Raw genomic sequence first — 17,613 nt, 5'->3', positions numbered from 1 at the left:
CTGTGTGCTGTGCTTGTGACTGGGCACATGGCACAGAGGGCAGGCGCTCGCTACTGTTCAGCCAACAATTGCATGAGTCGGTGAACACAGTCAGGAGCTGACTTGGGGCATGTGGATGAAAAGTATGAGACGGTAGGAGGAAAACCCAAAGCCCACGAGGCCTCAGGTGAGAGGGAGGAACACTGCGGCTGGGCTGGGAGAGGAAGCAGGGCAGGATTACCACTTCCTACTGGGCCCTGGGGGAGATCAGACTTCCTTCGGGATACTGAGCTGCACCTGCAGCTGGGGCTGGGCCTCTGCACTTCCCGGGAGCAGGAGCAGGTGTGCCCTGACTTTGTTGCTAGCAGTTCTGGTAAGACAGATGGCGGCCACCACGTACGGGGCGTCATTGGTAGCCTCCTCCCAGCAGTCCCCGAGGTACGGCTGTCCCCAAACACATGCGGAAATCAAGGCCGTGGACTTGCTGGCCATGCAGCTGGAAGGTAGCATGGCCAGAACCTAGGCTGCTAAACATTGCGTGGGGTTCCTTTAGTTTACTGGGGGAGGGTACTCCTCCTGTGGGCCCTTCTAGGCCCCTTTACTGTCAAAGCACCTTGCCTTGGGCTGACCCAGGAGGAGAGAGCTATCCCTTCTCTGGCTGCATGCCCAGTCTGTTTCCAGGGGACTCATAAAACAGAGGGGCAGAGCGTTTACCTTTATGGATGACCTGTGTGCCATGCTGGGGGCTGGGCACTTCCTGCCCAGAGACCAGAAGGCTCATGACCAGGGGGAGAAGTTGGAGGAGGAGCACCTCAGACCCTCACCCCCAAACCCAGCGTACATGTCAGCAGATGGCAGACTGGTGACACCTGTCCTTCGGCAGTGCCCAGATTGGCTGGGCTGTGCCCTGGCTGCCCCTGAGCTAGGACCATCTGTGCCTGAGAGAGACCTAGTGCCAGAGGAGAGGGACAGACGGGGCCCCTCGGAGACCCCTCCAAGTCATGTGGAGAGAGCTCAGGGCCCATGCCCACCACCTGCCAGGCCCCAGAAGGTGCTTGCAGAGTCAGGGCTGAATGCACTTGCCTGGCCCTGTGCCACCGCCTGACCTCCTCTAAGCCACCCCTTGTCCCTGTCTGCCAGCACAGAGCCCCTTGTGTCTCCCCGTGGCCCTGAAAGTCCTCCACCTGGGGCATGGGCTGAGTTGGCAGGGACAGGCTTGCCCCCAGCACTCCCCGCGCCCCCATTGCTCCTTCTGGTGGATTTATTGTCATAGCTGGTGGCACAAGTCACTTCTCTAATAGGAAAAGCAGAGCTGAGTGGAACGATCCTGTGTAATAAAACCCAAAATCAGAAAGTCACATGGGTTTCCCAAGCTGAGAGGGGCATTGTCAGAAGCCAGCTGGGCTAGAGGGAGGGGAGAGGTCGCCTTGACTCTGACGGCTCAGGCCCCTGGGGAGGAGGAAGCTGAGAGGTGCCCCACTTGTTTCCACTCCGTCTGTCCTGGCCCAGCTTTCAGGAAGGGAGGACCAGCCACTCCTGCCGCCTCCAGCCGCAGCCACAGATGCAGGAGGAGCAGGGGACCTGGGGTGGGGGGACCGGCGTCGTCAGGCAGAGGGCTCTGCACGTCCCCAGGCGACCTGGCCATGCTTGCCTGAGAGGACAGGACTACACATTTCTCTGGGAAATGAGGACTTTTAGGGGAATAGAAAAAAAAAAAAGCTAACAAAAAAAAAAAAAAAATCCGACCACTGCATTGCAGAGCCTCTGAGGCTGGTGCAGGCTGCTCCAAGGCTGGTACAGGTGTATGCATATATACACAGTACACACACACACTCATGCACACCACACATCTACACCCCCTGCACCCCCTGTCTCGCAGTTTCCCCTCTCATGGCACAGTCTGGGGTTCACCCTTGTCTTTGCCCACAGCAGACTCTCACCTTGGTCCCTCACTTCCTGGCCTGTGGTCACACCTGCTGGTGCCATGATCAGAAGTCCAGTCTGCTCTCAAGGTCCTTGCCATGATCACCCCGTGAGCCATCTCTGTCTTCATCACTGGGGCTGGTGGGAGGTACCAGAGCTTCACGTTTCCCAGCCTTTGCCCAACTGCAGCTCAGGTGAGAGGTGGCTGGTATACTTGCACACCTCAGACCACATCACCTCTTTTAAACAGCAGTCTCTTCAGTTGCTGCCACTTCCTGGGGAGCCAGGGAGCGTTGCGTCGCTTCCCAAAGCCCACCCTCCCGCACTGGAGAATGAGGGCCAGGGCTTGCGTCTGGCAGGGTGTGTGAGATGGGCATGGAGACCCCTGGCCTCCTCCTCAGCTTCAGTGAGAGCAAGGGAAAGTCAGGGGCTTGAGTGACTCCAAGACAGCAGAAGAAAAGGGTGAGTGCGGCCTGAGTGCTGGGCCCACTGCTCCACTTCCCACCCAGCTTCCTGCCAATGCGTGTGGCAAAGCACAGAGGATGGCCCACGTGCTTGGGCTGTTGCACCCATGTGGGACAGCCGGATGGAGTTCCTGGCTCCTGGCTTTGATCTGGCCCAGCCCTGGCTGTTGTGGCCTTTTGGGGAATGAACCAGCAAATGGAGAATCTTTCTTTGCTCTCTGACTTTCAAATACACAAACAAACAAAAAAACTTATCAGTGCACAAGCACACAGACATGCACACGCACTCACACAGGTACACCCAGGTGCACTCAGGCACATACACAGGTACATAGGCACATGTATGTGTGAATACACAGAGACACAGGCACACACACGTATACACACATGTACACACAGGTACACAGGCTCACATGCACTCACACTGGCACACACGGGTATACTCGGACACACACACACACACACACAGGCACCCAGCTCATGCTCAGCCCCTGCCTGCACCTGACTACTGTCCTAGAGAGTGACCAGCTGGGAGCTATGCCCTGGTGCCTCTTCCTCCTTTCCCCACATCTTGCCCAGTACCAAAGCCTGGCACTGTGGGCTCCCATCTCAAATCTTCCACTCCTCTCCATCTCCAGCACCCGGTCACATAGAAGTTGACTGCTTCCTGCCACTGACATGGTTTCTGTTCAGCCTTCGAACCTTGGTTCAAATGCTATTTCCTCCAGGAAGTCCTTTTGGATCTCCCTGAGAAGTTCAAGTCCCTCTCTGGGCAACGCCCTGCATGCTTTCACAGTACTGGCTGTTGCACAGACCTGGGGTGTGTGTGGTGGGCGAATCAGTGACAGATGTCATCCATCCACCCCATGAGGACATAACCTTGTTCGCTCAGGCTCACCGATGCTGAGAGCCACGACTGACGTGTGAAGGATTTGGTTCACACAAGGCTGCTGAGTGGATCGATGCTTGGCAGGGTGAACCTAGCCAGAGTGGCTGATGGCAGGACCTCTGGTGCCCCCAGGGGCCCAAGTTGGCCCAGCATAGAGCCCGCAGGGTGGGGTACCACCCCTGCCTGGGCTGGGGAAGCGGGCAGCTGAGAGTTGATGGAGAGTGGCCTTCCTGGGCAACATGACTGTGACAGTATTAGTCCTCGGGAGCAATTAGCTAGGTTAATTAGCTCATTCATTTAAGTGGCAGCCAGAGCAACGGGGCCTGAAGACAGTTGGGGGAAGACGCTCAATGATTTTGCACAAATGTCACCCTGAGTTCCAGGAAGTTCTACCAAGTGGGGCGAGGGCAGTGGCACGAACACTCAGTCCCTCTCCTCCCCTACTGGGCCAGGAATAAGGGAACAGAGGGACCCTGGGCAGGAGGACTGGCGAGGAGTGGGCTCCACAGGCACTGCAGCTCCTGGGGTCACCTGCAGATAATACATAGACCCTTCCAATCCAGATCTAGGCATTCAGGGCCCTGGGGTGTCACCCCCAGAGAGCAGGTAACCTAGCCAAGTGCATTCTGGAGGTAGAACCCTTTTCCCCAGCCTCATGGGATATCCCTAAGCAGGGCCTGCCTGGAGGACCCCACACATCAAAGCTAGCCCTCTCCCCCTTGCCCTGTTCTCTGTCTCCCACTTGGCTGTTTGGGGATGGGGCCTTGGAGTGTCTGGGGACAGGCTGTGTGCATGCAGGTCCTGGTGTCCTGCTGGGCCGGGAGGAGGCCTGCAGTCAAGCTGCTTCAACTTTTGCCCCTTGCTCAGATGGTGCAGGATGCAAAGGCCCAGGGTGAGCACCTGTGGTCAGATGAGCCACGTGCCAAGCGCTGCATCAACGGCACATTCATGGGATGCTGAGCTGTGACTCCTGGGGGAATGGGACGGGTGGGGACTGGCATGCTGAGGGTGGAGACGGACAGAGCAAGCTTGCTCTCCCAGATAAGGAAAAATACAGGAAAGCAGGTGCGAGGATGGCACAGGCATACTGGGAGGGTCAGTGGGGGGTGGGCAGAGGCCTGGGAGATGGAATGACGGGCTAGCACCCCCTGGGGAGGGGGCTTGATGGGCCTACACTGGTACTTTAACAGATGCGGTTGGCAGAGGGTGATGGTCAAGGTTTTCTGTTAGGATATTGGCACTGAAATGTCCAAGCAACACATGCAGAGACCGGGGAAGGCTGCGTCAATGGGCACAGCAGACTTGCTGAGCTGGGCTGCAGAGGACGGGGAAAGGAAACAAGATGTCCCCAAAGGCAGCTCAAGCCCCAGGCACTGAGCCTTCTGTGTGTGTGTGTGTGTGTGAGAGAGAGAGAGAGAGAGCGCGCGAGAGCGCTGGGATGTTCCTGAAGTAAGGAAGCAGTTCAGAGAATATACATCCTTTGTCCAGGTCACACAGCTCCAGGCACAGCCACATGGCTCTCTTTGGAAGTTCCCGCCCTTGGCCACTGGCCGCTGGTCCCACCCAGGCTAACCAAACCTGGACACTCCCCAGACAGCTCTGGTGGACAGAGGCAGAGAACTTTCAGCCTGGAGCCAGCTGGCCCTGCCTGGACTCTGGCTCCTCCCACCACTGCTGTGGAGTACAGGAGGCAGGGAGGACACAATTGTGCCTTGTGGTGGGTTTGGGACAGGTCTTGACTAGAAGGCAGGTGCCAGCAGCTCAGGGAGTGTAAGAGGAGAAAGGCACAGAAGTCTGTATAAATCGCTCCCAGCATGTGGCCCTGGGAGGTGCCCCTTTGTTCACACCACAACCCTTGACACAAACCTGCTTCTCCCTGGCAGCCCGACTTCCAATGCATCACCCACTCCACAGGTGCACACAGGGGCCCGTGGGCCCCTCCTGTGGACAAGGCTCTTGCAGATGCTGCTCCAGTTGCATGGCAGGATTAATGGGCACCATTTCTGACTTGATGAGTGATTGATTTAAAAATTGACCTAAACTTGCCAGCTGTATAGAATGGGTAGAATATATCTTGATGGAAACTTTACACCTGAACGTTTTAGGAAAAAGCCAGGCAGGTGAGAAAGAGGCCTGTGCTGGGGAGGACAGCGGACTGGCCAGGACTTGTGTACAGTCACTGCTGTGGGTTTGTCACTCCATAATTTAGACAGTACAGGCCTCCCCAGTGTCTCCCATGCACACCTCCTTCCTGCACCCCAGACCTACATTCCTGAGGGCCCACAGCACAGGCTTCCCAAACCCAGCAGTGCCTAGCCTGCCACTCACGTCACAGGTCACATGGCCCTCTTCTCTCTCCTCGGTGCAGTTCGTCACTCAGTGGGGAGGCTTCCACTCACTGACTCCTTCAGGCTGACTTCACCTTGCCTTTCATCCCCTGTAGTGCTAGCCTGTGTTGCATTTGGGGCACCCCATCTGCCTTGCTGCTTCCCAATGCCTGCAGCCAGGCCCTGCCCCCTGCAGGCTCTCCCAGCCACTCCTGCCACACTTTGCTGGGGAGAGCAGGAGGTAGTCAGAGGTTGCCTCCCCTTTGAATTTTCATGGTGAGTCTGTGTCCTGCAACACTTTTGTGGCTCGGTTGGGCAGCAAGCACGCAGACCCAAGCACACTGGAAGAACACATGTGTAGGTGCCTGGCCAGCAGGTGGCGACAGATGCATCATCTGTTCTGGTCCTGGTCCCCTTAGGTGACAAGTCTCCACTCCTAGGAGGGGGGTTGGCTCAGGGAAACTGAGGTTCTCCCCCTGTGGTTTGCACACCTGTAGCCATAATCTTGTCTTCTTGAAGTCTCTGGGAAGGTGCTGGAAGCCCACTTCCCTTTTTCCTGTTCAGGAGGCCAAACACCTGTTCTTATGTGCCCTACATGGCCAGCTCAAGTCCACAAAGAAGTGGGGTCACTTTCTATGTCCAGAAAAGCCCTTCCAGGCAGCTGGAGAAGATCTGGCCTTCTGTTGTCGGGGAGCTGGACTTGGCTGTGAGGTCCAGCCAGGGTGTTGATTCACTGGAGAAGGTGGGTGCCGGGTGTCAGAGCCCCACAGAGCCCCTTGAGTCCTGGCTCTAGCTGTGTGGACTTGAGCAGAGATTTTTTTTCGTACCTCAGCTTTCTCAGCTGTAAAATGGGGACAGTGAGGATGTCCTAATATAGTTAGGAGGATTAAGTGAGATCTGAGGGTCCACACCCCTGCAAGCTTCTGATCAGAGAATGTGTGGTGTTGGACATTCACAAGGCCAGTCAGGGGAAGACTTGGCATGTGGCCTCTGGAGCGGACAATCGGGGTTTATTCCTGCTGATTCCACTTCCTAGCTATGTGACTCTGGAAAAGTTGTTATACCTCTCTGTCCAAAGCATCCCAGCCTCTGTCAGCTCTGTGTGCCCCCAGCAGGTGTTCTGGGAGTGCCCCGGGGCTGATTTAGGGCCCCCCCACACCTGCTCCAGGGCTGCTGCTCAAGGTCTGGGTTCCCCCACGCCAGTGCTGTAAGCCTGTTCTGTTCTGCATGGCCTGGACAAATCTCTCTCCTCCCTCCTTCCTCCTCGGGTGCCAGGACCATCGAGGCACAGAGCTCAGAAGTGGGAGGTGCAGCGAGCCCAGAGGGTCTCTCCCACTGACCCTTCACTGTGGAGGCCGGCTGGTCTAGCCAGCTGTATTTTTTTTTTTTTCTGCATCTCTATCAGCAACCAGCAATGAATGACTGTGAAACCCTTCCCGTGAGTCTGGAGTCCAGCTGGGGACACAGTTCAGGCTTGTCCCCAGGGGCTCCCCACGGGCACCTGTGTCAGACACGCTCCGCACACGGTCTGTAGGCGGCTGGCTCAGGTGTGCTGGGCTTCTTGCTCCCATCACCTGTATAAACTGCCTGGTGCATAGCAGGCACATGACAGGCAGCCACTGCCTCCTCATCTGAAGAGTGTGGCAGGTGCCTGCTTGAACCTCTGCTTCCATTGGACAGGTGGCACACAGAGGGGTTAAGGAAGCTGACCAAAGTCACACAGCAGCTGATTTCACAGGATGGCTCAGGGCAGCAGAGGCAGGCGTGGGAGCAGGGTTGGAGAGACATGCATGGAAGAGAGGCGTGTCTCACTCAGCTGTTGGCGGTGGAGGCTGCAGGATGTGGAAGACCCAAGGCCCCTTACTTTCTGCAGGGCTGAGGTGGGTGGGAACTCTGGCAAGGTGAAGAACTGCAGGGCCTCCAGTGCCCTCAGCTGGGTGGCTGGACACAGGACTCCAGCTAGGCTGCCTGTCCACTCTGCAGGCAGGTGGCTCAGTCGTTTCAGCAGGATTCCAGCTGTGGGATGGGGCAGGGGACCAGCAGCCTCTTGGGCAGGGCAGCAGCAGCAGGCACAGGGAGCCTGTGCAGTTCTCACGTGACCCTTTTCCAGCCAGGAGCCCTGGAGCCTAACCCTGCCTTGGCCTTAGCAGCTCCCAGGGTCCCAGGGTGGCTCTGGAACTCCCACACAGGGGTGGGGCCTTGCAGGGAGGGCAGGGCCTGTTGTATGTTTGCTTCTGTGGACTTGCAGGTTACTTTTGGGATGATGCTGGTGGGGCCTCCCCCCACGCTCTCCCTACTCTGGCTCCCCTTGCCAGTATCTGCTCCAGTGGTTTCGAGCCTGGGCCGAGGGCTGAGGCCAGCTCAGAGCAAAGACTCCTGGGGGTGGGCTGTGGGCCCCAAAGGGCTGCAGCCACAACTTCCACTTTATTCAGGAGTCCAGGGCTGACGTTGGATTCCAGCAGCAGGCTGCGGCCTGCCTCCTTCCTGCCACGCTAGAGCTGGTGCTGGGTGCGTCTCTGTGTATAGCAGCCTGTAGTCCTTGCAGAAAGCCCACTGTATAATGAAAAGCCCCATGGTGCAGGTGAGGCCGCCGAGATGTCCACAGTTTATGTAATCTGCCCAAGGCCACATGGTACAGATGGCATCAGCCCTGAGATGAATGCCTGCTCCATGCCAGCAGGGGAGCTAAGCAGGGGGCCTCATGGGTGGGGAGGGGTGTGGTGAGCAGGGGGTCCTCACAGGTGGGGAGGGGTGTGGTGGTACAGGAAAGACAAGAGGCAGAAGGGTCAAGGGTGACGAGCGCCACAGAGCGGAAGTGCAGGGTACACAGGGAAGGGATGGGGATCTGAGGCTGGTAGAATGCAGAGGAGCTGGTATGCTGAAGTGGGTGAGGATGGCACGTTCCAAGCAACGTTTTGTGGCAGGACAGAGTACAGCTCTTAGACTTCCAAGGTGAGGGGAGGGGGAAACTGGAGTCCCAGGGGTGAGGGAAGGGGTGGTACCAGGAGGCAGAATCTACGGAAGCTGGGGGTGGGTGCATATATGGGAGGGTCCACTCACCCTAACTACGGTAGGTGCCTATCCTTGCCTTCTGTCCCCTGGGACTGCACCCTGAGATCAGTGCCCCCATCAGGAGGTGTCCTCTGGGGTCCCAGAGGCCCTGACTCAGCACTGGCCAGTGCACACAGCCCCCTGGCCCCTCTGTCCCCCCACCCTTCCCAAGAGGACAGAGCACCTGCAGCTCACACGAGGCCTCCATTGTCTGGATCTGGCCCCGAGCGTTTGGGGTTCAGGCCTCCATTGTCTGCCCCCCCAGCGTTTGGGGTTCAGGCCTCCACTGTCTGCCCCCTCCAGCGTTTGGGGTTCAGGCCTCCGTTGTCTGGGCCCCGAGCATTTGGGGTTGTCTTTTAACCCATCCTGTCGGTAGGCATGAGGCATGATGGAGGTCTCCATCCTCCCGCGTGGAGCAGCTCTGCATGCCAGTCAGCTGGGCAGGATGGTGGCCCAGGAAGTCCCAAAGTGGAAGCTGCACCCTGCCTGCCTTTGGGGCAAGGAAGCAGCTGCAGGTTGCTCACCCCCAAGTGACAGGTCCCTCCCAGAGGACTTGTGGGGGGAGCTTGCGGAATGAGGGAGGTCCCTGGAACCCTCCTGCTGAGCAACTGACCTTGAACTGTTGGCTCAAGCATGCATGAGTCAGACCCCCAGCCCACACACCTGCGTGCACCCACAGGCACACACCCTTCCGGCCCCGTGCACTGCCAAGCAAGGTACACACACACACACACACACACACACACACACACTCCACGGCCTGGAAATCCCGAATCAGCTTTTGTGCAGAGCAGGGTGAGGGAGAGTCAGCCCACAGCCTGCTTCGCTGCAGCACTGCAGTCCCGGCTTCCCACTGCTGCGGTGGGGCCAGGGACGCGGGCGGAGGGAGACGGGAGACTACGAGAACTTGGTCCCAAGTGTGAACAGCAATCAGAGCGCCAGGAAGGGCTGGAGCGGGGTGGAGGGGCCTGAGACCTCCACAGAGGGTGGGGAGCGGGAGGGAGACGGGGCGGGCGGCACCCCTGCTCCCCGTCCACTACGGAGCAGGTGGTGGCGTTGGCAGGTAGCTAGGTGCGGTTCTGCCCCTGCGCTTTCCGGGAGGTTGCAAGCTGGGGGCAGGGATGGGGTCCTAGGCCTGGGAACTCATTCTCCAGGTGGCCCCTGTCTCCCTGCCCCACATGGGGCCCCAAGCCTGACTCCATCCCCGGCGCGTGGTAGCAGCCCCTCGCCCCCGCCAACCCTTTGTTCCACCCCCTCGCCTCTTCCCCGTTCCCTCTCCCCGACTCGGAAAGCCTTAGTCCTGGCCCCGCCCTGCCCCATCCCTTCCTCCGCCAGTCCCGGCACCTAGAGGCGGGGGTGGCGGGCTGGGGCGGGAGGGTCGTTGGAGGGCCCGGGGTGGGCGGTGACGCCTCCGCCTGGCAGAGGGGGTGCTGGGACAGGGCTCCTTCAGGCCCATTCCAAACTTCCACGGGGCCCGAGCCCGATTAACCTCCTTGCGCCCACCCGCTCACTTCCCTCACCTATGCCCTGCGGTTGCCACGCCGTCCGCTGCGTCCCACCCGCAAAGGGGGGCGCGGTGCGGAGGCGGCGTTCCTGCGCGGGGATCGCCCCGGGGCGGGGTCCCTAAGCTGCGTTCTGCGGGGATCGCCTTCGGAGGGGCTGGCCCGCGCCGTTTGCAGGCGGATGTGAGGAGCATGTCAATGGGCTGGCGGGGGCAGCGGATCGGGCTCCTACCGCAGAGCGGGCGGGCGCGCCGTAGTAGAGCCGCAGCGGCCGGCCAGCCGGCAGCGGAAAACCCGGACTTCGCTTTCGGACCTCAGCTGTCCCCGCGCGCCGTCCTCCCCACGAGCTCCAGTCTTGCAGTGTCCGCATATGCCCCGGTAAGAGGCAGTCCATACCAGGGTGCAGCCGAGCAGCTCTGAGCGAAGGCTCGCCGCGACCACCAGCTGCACTCGAGGGTCAGGGGCGCGGGCGGGTGGGGGGCAGCAAGTCGGGTCACCCCGAGTTTGCGGGTTTGGCGTTCGCTGTCCAGGAAACTAAGTGGGGGAAGGAGCCCTCACGGTGGGAGCTAGGCTCCGTGAATTCACCTGAGGGGAGTCCCGGGGAAGGCGTCCGCAGTGATCCCAGGCACCCTTTGCCTTGGCCTCTCAGGCACCCTTAGCTTCTCCTCTCAGGGATCCGGGAGGGGCGCGTGGCTGAGACAAAGGGGCTCTGCGCGTGGTCGTGGAGATTAGTGGGGAGGCTAAGGCGCTTGCCCCTGCTGAGCCGTAGGATCGGAGCTCGGAGGAGGGTGGGTGAGGGGATGTATGGTGAGGAATAGGTGCGGGGCGCCTGGGACCCCTGCCCCCACTGCAGCGAAGAGCGGCTGCAGGACCGGGGTGGAGCTCAGCAGCACCCAGGCTTAGTGTCCCGGGAGACTCTGGTGGCACGCGGGGCTCACTGCCCTCTCGTGCCCCGCACCCTTCCCCAGCGGTCCTGTGCAGGGCTGGCTAGGATGCGCGGCCGCACTTTACGTCCCTTCCTCTCGTGGCAAGTTTTTCCTACTCCAGCCCTTGAGTTGGAGGAAGCTGGGTCCGTGGGATCCAGTTGCGGCTTGGAAAGACCCAGAGGGGGCTGGGAAAGAGGCTCGCAGGGGCCCGGCACCCTACTCAGTTTTCTGCATGACCTTGGACTGGCTGCTGCACCTCTCTGAACTCCAGGACGGTGGAGGCGCTTGGTACTCCAGGTAGGAGTGGGGCCCCAGGTGCACCAGTCCTGGGGCGCATGGGAGCGCGCTCGACCCATCCTCCAATTGGGAAGTCGCTGCCTTTAACTGCGGGCCTCAGCAGGGAGCGGTGGTGAGGAGGGATGGACTCAGCTCAGCCGCTGGAGTGCCACAGCCTCCATTCTGATCGGTCTGTGACCTTGGGTGACGCACTTGTCCTGGGACCTCAGTATCTTCAACTGTACAGTGGGAATTTGGAACTTAGGGGACCCTAGGTCTCTCCAGTCCAAGTGCAGGTGAGGCCCAGGGAGGGGACAGTGTGGGGGTGCAGCTGGCTAGGGTGATCTCGCTTCTGGGGAGTCTGTGGATGCCTCATCCTGCTCACACTCTCAGCCACCGAAGTGTCAGTCATGCCAGCCCAGCACAAGGCAAGACCCCCAGCTGGGGGTGCTGAGAGGACAGGTGAAAGGAGGACTTCAAGGGCCTCCCAATGTCATGGTCTGTTCCCTCCAATCCAGCTCCATCCTGCTGTGCACTCAAGTTCGTCCCCTTGGGTCTGGAGGTGCTGTGGGTTGAGTCCGGGCTTACGATGGGAGAGCTGAGTTGAACTGACAGCTTGTGCCTCCAGTGTGGGTGACCTTGTGTGACTTTGGGCCAGCCCCTTATTTGCTTCCCCCATTCTGTGTCAGGTGCCTGAGGAGCAGGATGTGGGGTTGGCTGGCTAGTGGGAGCAGGTGGTCTCTTGGCATTCCAGTGTGCCCCCTCCCTTATCCCCAGAATGGAGCCAACTTGGACCACACATTCGGTACCAGTATGGTCTTTTCTAAAGCCTTGGGCACCGTGGGAGGGAATCCTCCAGGCATGCCATGACCTTGAGGTCGCCTTGTGTCTTTGGGCTTTCCTGGCTCAGCTGTCAAAGAGAAACAATGATCCTACTTCAGGGTTTTGTACACTAAACAAGACCCGTGCCAAGTGCCCAGTCCTCTGCCAGCAGTAGCCAGCAGGGCACAGATGACCACGGCGGCTGGCTAGGGGGAGCAGGGGACATGTGGGGACCTGCAGTGCCTTCTGCTTCCACTGCGGATAGCAGTGCACCCCCCGCCCCCGCCCTACTGCAGCCCTGTCTGCTTGGGACCTTGGAGTTGGTCTGCAGTGAGGATTTCCTGGGCAAAGGGCCGGGCCTTCCTGGCATTGCTTGCCTGGTTCCTGCCTGCTCCTTCCCCTTGGGTGGTCCAGACCAAGTGGGCCTCGTGCTGGTTGGCTTGAGCCTAACAGGCGGCAGCCCTCTGAGGACCAAGACAGGATGGCCCCAGGAGGCCAGCCTCAGGGTCAGGGTAGAAGGTGTGTGGTCTGGGGCTTGCTCCGCTCCTGGGGCTGGCGGACTCCCAGTCAGCTAGAGCCAGGTCAGAAGAGACGACAGGACTAGTGCATGGGTCTGTCCATACTCAGCACGTGACCTTAAGTGAGTTGTACCTGTGCCCCAGCGTGCAGCTGTGTGCTGTGAAAGCTTGATCCGGCCCTCGTTAGCCCTGCCCCTGTCCCTACCTGAAGTGCTTCCCAACCGCTGTCTGACTCAGCCTTATTGCAGGAGTGGGGTGATACGCGCCAGTCAGCCTGACAGTGGTGGGCCAGTGCTGGTGAAGCTGCTGCTGACTGTATCAGCATCTCTTAGAGGAGGACTGGCTGCTCCACTTCTCGTCCAGCTCCCTGCTAATGTGCCTGAGAAGGCACAAAGGCTTGGGTCCCTTCCACCCTTGTGGGAGACCTGGGTGGAGCTCCTGGCTGCTGGCTTTGTCTGGCCCAACTTGATTGTTGCAGCCATTTGGAGGGTGAACCAGCAGATGGAAGGCCTCTCTTCCCTGTCTTTCCCCCTCTCTCTGTCACTCTGCTGTCAAGTGAAAATGAACAAATCTTTTTAAAAAGTGACAGAAGAGCAAAGGCTCAGGAGACAGACACTGCCAGGCTCTCTCTGTGCGAATTTATGCAAAAGACTTAACTGCTCTGAGCCTCAGACACTGGACCTATGAAAGGTGGGTCTCCTTACCAACCACTAATGTTCCTAGGGCATTGAGTGAGACCCCTGGAATGGAGTGAGCTTCCTGGGTGGGTCCAGGGCTGTCTCCAAGCGGCGGGGGGGAGGGGGGCTCTGACTAGAAGAAAAGCACAGGGAGTGTCCTCATTTCCTGCCCTCCCCCACTGTGCTTTGGCTGAGCCAGGGACCGTTTGTGTGCCAGTCCAGCAGGGCGTGTGGTGAAGGGTTGGGGAGCAGCAGGCCAGTGTGATTCCATGATGGGGTGAGGCGCCTCCCAAGGGGCTCCTGGTGATAGGGAACATGGGGCCAGCAGCTCAGCCATGTGGACTGGCCATGGCCTGAGCCCAGGAAGGCGTAGGTGTGGCCCTGCTGGGGCTGTTGGATGAGTAGAGCTGCAGGACCTGGGGGCAGAAAGAGGACCTGGGGTGATCTGCAGTGTGCTGGTTTTTGATTGAGGGAAAAGCTCAGAGAAGAGGAGTGCCTGGCCCAGGGTTACACAGCTCAGGGGCAGCAGGTGGGGAGCTGTGTCTGTGTCCTCTGACCCCAGTCCCAGCTTTCCTGTCCTCCCTGTGCAGCAGTGAGCAGAGCAGTCATATTCCATCTGCTTACACTACTGCAGAGAGACGTGGGCCCTGAAGGGCAGGAGCCGCCTGACGCAGGTGCTGTGAGCACTGGCTCCAGCTCCACCATTTTGCAGCTCAGAATCCTGAAGCCCCAGATGAGAGGGCTCCATTTGCAGACTCAAGTTCCCTAGCCATAGCTCAGTTCTCTAGCCGTGCTGCACAGTGGGGTCATGGGCCAGACATACCACCCGTGGCAGCCCTACAGCCAGCATGAGGAAGGAGCTGGTGGGCCGAGGAAGGAGCCTGGTGGGCTGGGAAAGGGAGGGAGGATAGAAAGATAAAGCCACAGACTGCACGACCAAAACCCCACTTGCAAGTGCCCCCCTCAGCCGGCCTCTGCTCTGCACAGGAAGGGCTGGGGTCGGTGGGGAGGGGACAGAGAGGGCTGTAAAGGCACTGGGCACCCAGGCCTTGGGATCCTCCACATTCCCTCGCCCCCTGTGTCAGAGCTTTGGAACCCCTAGTGCCTAAGAAGTGTCCCTTTGTGTTTGGAGCTGTGGCCTCTCCAACTTTCACCTCCCAGGAAAAAGGGGACATTCAAATACTCCACAGAAAGCCTCGGAGCAGATGTTCTCGGAGTAGGCATGTCTGCAGAGACTGTGGGAGCTGCTAGCAAGGCCATCCTCCTTATCTGGCCCCCGAACTGGAGGACCGGAGGAAGTCCTTGGCAGGTCACCAGAGGCTGCAAAGGAGTTTTCCCTGCTTTTGTTCTGCCATCTTTCCTTTTTTCCCCTTCTCTGATCCCGCTCCCATTTTCCCTTCTGTCTTGAGGCCGGGGAGCGGTTGGGAGTAGAGTGAAGCCCCTGGCTCTCCCCAACAGAAATGAAATTCCTAGAGCCAGCAGCAGCAACTGCTGCCAACCTGGTCCCTGGAATCATGGCATCTTAGCAGTGTAACAAAGGACATGCTTGAAAGCTGACAACACACAGCGGGCACGGGGCTCTGCTGCAGCAAGAAGCGCTCAGGGATGGACTCCCTGCCCAGAGGATGCCTGCTCTGGATGGATCAGCTGTGGGGGCAGGGACAATGTGGGGAACTCACTCATTGTCTCAGGGACCTTCAGCTTTCCTGCCTGCTATGGGAGGATGACATTCCTAGAGGTCCGTGCCGTTATTTGGCCCTCAACCGATCACCAAGCTGGCAGTAGTTGGAGGTCAGCTAGTCACAGTTACTGCCTGAGCCCTCGGTGAGGTTGGGGAAATTTGGGCTGAGTGGGTGAGGGTGACGGGAGAGGGTGAGGGAGGGCCCTGGGTCTAGCCTCAGCCCAGTTGGCCAGCCCTACAGCCAGGAGAGAGGCAGCAGGTGCCCTGCGCTGCTGCTTGCGGTGGACCTGCCCCTGGCTGCTAGTCCCAAGCCTGCCTTCAGCCTGCTCCCCACTGCATGGCTGGACTTACAAGGTGGCTCACTGGCAGCTCGGGGATAGCTTGCAGCCCCTCCTTCTAACACAGGACTCCTGGGCCCGGCTCCCAGACCTAGATGCGACCCGGCACCCAAGCTCTGACTTGAGTAGGTGTCTTGTGGCTCCACCCTGGGGCCCCAGCCCATCGTGCTGAGCAGGAGGCAGAGGGGCAGATTTGACCTCCGTTCAGCCTTGCCCTGCCTGATCATGTGCCAGGGCCAAGTCCCCTAGGGTTTGACGGTGGGACCTGGACCAAGGCGTTGGTGCCTTGGTTTGTTCATCTGTGAAATGGCAACAGAGTCATTTGTCTGCCTGAGGACTCAGGCTTATGAGCAGCTCAGACTGCTCCTTGATGTGAGGCTTTGATGTCTTAGTAAGGATTGTTAGGGTGATGGCTCTCACAACCAAAAGGGACACGCTGTGGACCCACAGCACCAGAACTGGGGGCAAGCGAGGTGGGGACGTGCCAGATGAAATTTGAAGGATCTAGAATCCAGTGAATCCCCTCAGGCAATCATCACCCAGGGCCCCGTGCACATGGTTTCTCCTCAGCCTCTGCTGTCATGATTTGCCAACGTGGAGAAGACCCTTCTCTCCCGCCGGCCCTGCCCACCTCACCCCCAGGATGTCCTGAGAGGCCAGTGAGCCGGTGGAGCTCTGGAAGAACCCACAGGCCTGGTGGCCATATGGACTAGCTCCTCCGCATCCCCACTCTGGACATGTGTAGACTTCCTGGCCAAGACCCTGGCTGCCTACAAATGGCACCAAACCCAGTGGGTGGCTCTCCCAGAGGGACCAGCTGGACACTGGCAGGAACTGCAGCTTTTGCTAGCTGGGCACGGGAAAGGTTGAAAGCCTTGTACCTTGGTCCCAGCATCCCCTGCCAGGGAGCTGATGCTTGGCCATGTCCCACAGGTGCACAGAAAGAATAGGGGCTTTCTGTTGAGCTGGGAGCCCGAAACAGAGGCAGCACCTTCGTGGGATGCTGAGAGTGGGAGTTCTGTGTCCCTGTTCCCTCGACTTCAGGTAGGGGCTGCCCAGGAGCAGGGCACTGAGTCTGCAGTAACAGCCTGTACCCCTCCTGTCACTTATAAGCTCCTTACTTGCTAGCACTTCCATAGCCCCCTGGGGTGGGAGCTGCTGTGCTGACAGCGCTAGATCTGTGGTTATGTTGCCAGCTTCCCTGCTGGCCCCAGCCTCCTCTGCCAAGCACCACATGGAGGGCCAGGCTGTGGATGCCCCAGGCCAGCAGCACAGGATGCCCGCTGCCCCACAGCGGCCCCACCTGGCCATCTGGGGTGAGTGCAGGCCTGGAAAGGGACAGCGGCTCAGTTACGCTCCCCTGGGGGCCTTGGACATTTGGCCTCTGGAACTGCCCTAACCTTTCTGGATACCTCTTTACCAACAGGCCAGCACATAAGGTCACCCTCAATCGACCCTTCCTGGTCACCCTCAATTGAACCCGTGTCTGCCAGGAGCTCACGGTCTACTGACCCCTGTGTTTCGCCCACCCCATGCACTAGGCTTCCCCTATAAAAGACATCTGATGCTACTCACAGACACTGCCTTCTCTCTCCCACAATCCCCCACTTTTCCAACGTGGGTCCTACAAGAGTGCTCCCATAAAGAAGGGCAGAGAAAAGACAAAGGGCCATCAGCCTTCAACAAGGTGGTAACCCAGGAGTCCACCAACAACATTCATAAGCGTGTCCACGGAGTGGGCCTCTAGAAGCGGTCCCCTCAAGCACTCAAAGAGATCTGCAAGTTTGCCATGAAAGAGATGGGGGCTCCAGAAGTGCACATCAGTACCAGGCTCAACCAAGCTGCCCGGGCCAAAGGAATACAGAACGTTCCATACCACACTGTGTGAGACTGTCCAGAAAACGTCATGAGGGTGAAGATCCACCTAACAAGCTCTCCACTTTGTTACCTGTGTACCTGTCACCACTTCCAAAAATCTGCAGTCCATGTGGATGACAACTAACTAAAGTTGTAAGACTGCCAAAAAAAAAAAAAAAAAAAATCAAACAAAAACTGAAAGCATTTGGCCTTGACCTGAAGGGTTTTTGTCTGGTGCTCCTGATTGTCTCGCAGAGGGGCTGAGACTAGACAGCAGGGGGACCTCACTGGGCCAGGGCGTGTTGGAGGGCATACCTAGCTCCGTGAGTCTGGCCTGGGTGAAGTCCTGGGGGAAGCCCTACTTAGGCAACTTGTTGTGTGGA

General features: G+C 59.0%; 1 pseudogene; it reads left to right on the top strand.

Annotated features, from left to right (window-relative positions):
* Positions 1-361: 361 nt before the first annotated feature.
* On the top strand, positions 362-17,379 carry LOC118759121 (large ribosomal subunit protein eL31-like; annotated as a pseudogene).
* The last annotated feature ends 234 nt before the right edge of the window (positions 17,380-17,613 follow it).

The sequence above is a fragment of the Ochotona princeps genome, chromosome 10 (assembly GCF_030435755.1).
Source record: "Ochotona princeps isolate mOchPri1 chromosome 10, mOchPri1.hap1, whole genome shotgun sequence".
In the NCBI taxonomy this organism is placed as follows: domain Eukaryota; kingdom Metazoa; phylum Chordata; class Mammalia; order Lagomorpha; family Ochotonidae; genus Ochotona; species Ochotona princeps.
This window is presented reverse-complemented; position numbering and strand designations above follow the sequence as displayed.